This window comes from Lepus europaeus, chromosome 12, assembly GCF_033115175.1.
Source record: "Lepus europaeus isolate LE1 chromosome 12, mLepTim1.pri, whole genome shotgun sequence".
In the NCBI taxonomy this organism is placed as follows: Eukaryota; Metazoa; Chordata; class Mammalia; order Lagomorpha; family Leporidae; genus Lepus; species Lepus europaeus.
The window spans coordinates 16,042,920-16,048,232 of record NC_084838.1 but is presented as its reverse complement, the minus strand read 5'-3'; the positions used below and the strand labels follow the sequence as shown (position 1 = coordinate 16,048,232).

Sequence of the window (5,313 nt, the reverse complement as noted above, 5' to 3'; positions counted from 1 at the left end):
AGCTGGATTGGAAGTGGAGCAGCTGGATTCAAACTGGTTCCCATAGGGGATGCAGGTGTTGCAGGCAAGAACTTTATCCGCTATGCCACAGCTCTGGCCCAGAAATTCTACTATTTTCTTCAGAATGAGTACAAATGGAGGACATCATGTTGAGTGAAATAAACCTAAGCTGGGCATGGAAAAACAAATACCTCATGTTCTCCTTTTTATGTGGAGTAAAATGTAAAAAAGAAAAGAAAAGAAAGGAAAAAATCAAAACACAAGTGCAAAAATGAAGCTGAATATCTTCCTCCTAGTCACTGGCTGCCAGAAACTCATTGAAATGGACGATGGATGTAAGCTTTGCACTTTTTTTGAGAAGCATTTGGCCACAGAAGTTGCCACACATGCTCTAGGTGAAGAATGGAAGGGTTATGTGGTCCGAATCAGTGGTAGGAATGACAAGGTTTTCCCATGAAGCAATATGTCTTGACCTGTGAACAGGTCCGCCTACTGCTGAGTAAGGGACATTCCTATTAGACCAAGGAGTACTGGAGAAAAAAAGTGCAAATCTGATCGGGGCTGCATTGTCAATGCCAATTTGAGTGTTCTTGGTTATTGTAACAGAAAAGAAGAGAAAGATATTCCTGGATTGAATGATACCGCGGTGCCTCATTGCCTGGATCCTAAAGGAGCCAGCTGAATTTGCAAACTCTTCAATCTCTGTAAAGAAGATGCTATATGCCAGTTTGTTGTAAGAAAGCCCTCAAACAAAGGAGCTAAGAACCTTAGGGACAAGGCACCCAAGATTCAGTGTCTAGTTACTCAACATGTCCTGCAACACAAATGTCAGTGTACTGCTCTGGAGAAACAACACACTAAGAACAAGGAAGAGGCTACAGAATAAGCTCAACTTTTGGCCCAGAGCATGAAGTAGGTCAAAGAAAAATGCCAGGAACAGATTGCCAAGTGACGTAGGCTGTCTTCTCTGAGAGCCTCTACTTCTAAATCTGAGTCCAGTAAAAAATAAGGCTGAATAACAACGAATAAATAAGATTGGATTTCAGGAAAAAAAAGAAAACACAAATGTACAAAGAAATGCCCGTGTGTAGCAGTATTGCTGTAAATACAGTTTTTTTTTTTTTAAGACAGGTTTATTTATTTATTTGAAAGGCAGAGAGTTACAGAGAGGCAGAGGTGGAGACAGAGACAGAGGTTTTCCATCTGCTGGTTCACTTCCCAGATGGCTGCAATGGCCAGGATTGAGCTGATCCAAAGACAGGTGTCAGGACCTCCTTCCGGGTCTCCCATGTGGATGCAGAGGACCAAGGACTTGGGCCATCTTCCATTGCTTTCCCAGGCCATAGCAGAGATAGGAAGAGAAGCAGAGCAATTGAACTGGCATCCACATGGAATGCCAGCACTGCAGGTAGTGGCTTTACCCACTATGACACAGTGCCAGCCCTTCTCTTTTACTTTTAAAGGATAGCTGTACTAGACATAATATTCTTGGTTGAAACTTTTTTTTTCCTAAGAACTTGAACATATCATCCCTCTCTCTTCTGACCTGTAGGGTTTCTCTCTCTTTCTTTCTTTCTTCCTTTCTTTCTTCCTTTCTTTCTTTCTTTCTTTCTTTCTTTCTTTCTTTCTTTCTTTCTTTCTTTCTTTCTTTCTTTCTTCTTCTTCTTCTTCTTCTTCTTCTTCTTCTTCTTCTTCTTCTTCTTCTTCTTCTTCTTCTTCTTCTTCTTCTTCTTCTTCTTCTTCTTCTCCTTCCTCCCTTCCTTCCTTCCTTCCTTCCTTCCTTCCTTCCTTCCTTCCTTCCTTCCTTTCTTTGACAGGCAGAGTGGACAGTGAGAGAGAGAGAGAGACAGAGAGAAAGGTCTTCCTTTGCCGTTGGTTCACCCTACAATGGCCACCACAGCTGGCGCGCGGTGGCCGGCACACCACGCTGATCCGAAGCCAAGAGCCAGGTGCTTCTCCTGGTCTCCCATGGGGTGCAGGGCCCAACCACTTGGGCCATCCTCCACTGCCTTCCTGGGCCACAGCAGAGAGCTGGACTGGAAGAGGGGCAACCGGGACAGAATCCGGTGCCCTGACCGGGACTAGAACCCGGTTTGCCGGCGCTGTGGCTCAATAGGCTAATCCTCCACCATGCGGAGCCAGCCTGACCTGTAGGGTTTCCACTGAGATGTCTGATGTTAATCTAACTGCTTTTCCTTTTATATGTGACTTGACATTTTTCTCTTACCATCTTTAGGATTTTCTCCTTGTCTTTAGCTTTTGAAATTTGACAACAATATGCCTCTGAAAAAACCATTTTGGCTGAGTTGGCTTGAGGTTCTTTGGGCTTCTTGTATCTAGATGTCCATGTCTCTTTCAAAATATGGGAAATTTGAACCATTATTTCATTTAGCAGGTTCTCAATACTTTTTGCCTTTTCTCTCCTTTGGGAATACCTATAAAATGATTGTTTGGTTATTTAATGGTATTTCATATTCCATGTAGACTTTCTTTATTCTTTTTAATTCTTTTCTCTCTCTCTCTCTCTCTCTCTCTCTCTCTCTCTCTCTTTTTTTTTTTTTGATCAGGTTATTTGAAAATCCTCGTCCTTGAGGTCAGAAATTATTTCCTCTACTTGGTCTATTCTGCTATTAAAACTCTCAATCATATTTTTATTTCACTAATTGAAAAATCATCTCTAACATTTCTTATTGATTCTTCTTAATAAGTTCTATATCCTCAGTAATATTTTCATTCGTGTCACCCATTGATTTCCTCATCTCCTTAATCTGTCTCTCTATATTCTCTTGTATCTCATTGAGTTCCCTTACAATCATTATTTTGAATTTTATATCTGTCATTTTATAGATTTCCTCCAGTTCAAGATCTAATTCTGGAGTATTGTTGTGGTCTTTTGAGGGCATCATGCTGCTTTGCTTCTTCATGTCTCCTCTTTCCCTACATTGATGTCTCTCCATCCGGTGAAATAATCCCTTCTTTATAGAATAAGTTTTACTGTAAAAGAGTTCATGATTTAGCTGGAATACAGGGTATCATTTGGCTTGATGCTTTGGTTTTGGTTCTAAGTGAACCCAGGGATGTAGTCTCTGAGTATTTTCTTTTGTTTTAATCAATATCAGTTGTGTCTATAAGTGACACAGTTTGTCTAGTCTACTACAGTTCATAGGGATAAAAGTGAGACTTTTTCTTAATAATTATGATAAACTGAATTGTATCCTCCTGAATTTTGCATGTTAAAAATCCTAATCATTGATATTTTAAAATGTGATTATATTTGGAGACAAGGACCTCATAGTAGTAAATAAACAAGGATCAGAGAGATCTCCAATCCAATATGACTAGTGTTCTTACAAAAAGAGGAGATTAAGATATGGAAAAGTACAGAAGGAAGATAGGGTGAGGATACTAGGATAAGGTGGCCATCTATGAGCCAAAGAGATTTCAGAAGTAAAGACACTTGGGATCAGACTTCCAGTCTCCAGTGTTGTGAGAAAATTAAATCTATTGTTTAAGACTCCAGTCTACGGTACTTTGTTACAATAGTAGTGGCAAACTAAAGTGATAAATATTAACTTCTAATATATGGCTTCATATAATGTTGAGATACATTTATTGCTTAATTGCTCTCCTACAGTTTATTATAATCTCATTGAAATCAAGGATTTCATTATTTTTTTTTTCAGATGTATAAATTTATTCTTTGCTACAATCAATACCTAGCAAATGAGGAAAGTATGACACAGAAAATTCATATAGTTTGTTCAAGGCTATAAAGGTAGTGAATGAATGGCAGAGGTAGTACAAAACCCAAGATTCCTTACTCTGACTCTACTTGGATATCTTATGAACCACATCAATGACACAGATAATGGGAAATTGCTAGAACAGAGCTATGGCAACAGAAGATTTCACCTTAATCATCAAACTCTGTATATCACACCCTAGACACAAATGAGCCCTAAGGGTCAGCTGCTAAAACCATTTAGCTATATAAGAAATGCACATTATTATTCACAATAACCATGGTGTGGAATCAACCCATATATCCTACAACTGACCACTGGATAAAGAAATTGTGTTATATATTCATGATGAAATACTACTCAGCTATACAAAGAATGAAATCCTGTCTTTCAGAATAAAATGAATATAATTGGTGACCAACATACTTATTGAAATAAGCCAGTCCCCAAAAGATGAATATCATATTTTTTTCCTGATTTGTGCTAACTAATATATAGAGTACCAAAAAACTAATGTATATGATGGAAATTACATTTTGGCATTTAAGAAAATATTAATATATTTATTTGTAAGTCAAAGTTACAGAAACGGAGGGGGAGAGACAATGAGAAAGAGAGAGAGAGAGAGAGGAAGATCTTCTGTCTTCTGATTCACTCTCTAGATGGCTGCAACAGCCAGAGCTAGGCCAGGCAGAAGCCTGGATTCAGGAGTTTATCTGGGTTTCTCACAAGGATACAAGAACTCAATCACTTGGACTATATTCCACTGCTTTTCTCAGGCAATTAGCGAGAGCTGGATCAGAAGTGGAGCAGCTGGGACATGAATCTGTTCCCATATGGGATGCCGGCCTTTTAGGCAGCAGTTTTAACCATTATGCTATAATGCTGGCCACAAAATTTTAAGACTTGATTATTGTTTATAGCCCTTCTCTATACCCCTGAAGAACAGTGATTTTTCTACTTACTACTTGTTGAGTTATTTATTTAGTGGAGGGTTAAACTTATGAATATAAGGTAAGAAAGTATTTCATTGTAAAAATTAAAAGGGAAATGAGAAAGGAAGGAGGAGGGAGGGTGGAAAGCATCATTATGTTCTTAAAACTATAATACATGAAATACAAGATGTTTATTTTTTGTATAAATTTAAAAACTGTCAACAAAAAATGAAATGCATTTTTTTGTGACAAATATAATATAGGGGCCAACATTGTGGTGTAGCAGGTAAAGCTACCACCTGCAACACCAGCATCCCATATGGGCTCTGGTTCAAGTCATGACTGCTCCACTTCTGATCCAACTCCTGCTAATTTGCCTGGGAAAGAACTGGAGGATAGCCCAAGTCCTTGGGTCCCTACACCCACATGGGAGACCCAGAATAAGCTCCTGGCTCCTGGCTCCTTACTTTGGACCAGTCCAGCTCTGGCCATTGCTGCCATCTGGGAAGTGAACCAGCAGTTGGAAGATTCTCTCTCTCTGTCTCTTGCTTTCTCTCTCCCTGTAACTCTACCTTTCAAATAGATAAAAAAATCTTTTTTTAAAAAAAGAAAAATATAATATAGAGACCAGTGGC

The 5,313-nt window shown here is 38.9% G+C and overlaps 1 pseudogene; it reads left to right on the top strand.

The window, feature by feature from the left end:
• The first annotated feature begins 271 nt into the window (after positions 1–271).
• LOC133771175 (small ribosomal subunit protein eS6-like) lies at positions 272–1,009 on the top strand (annotated as a pseudogene).
• The last annotated feature ends 4,304 nt before the right edge of the window (positions 1,010–5,313 follow it).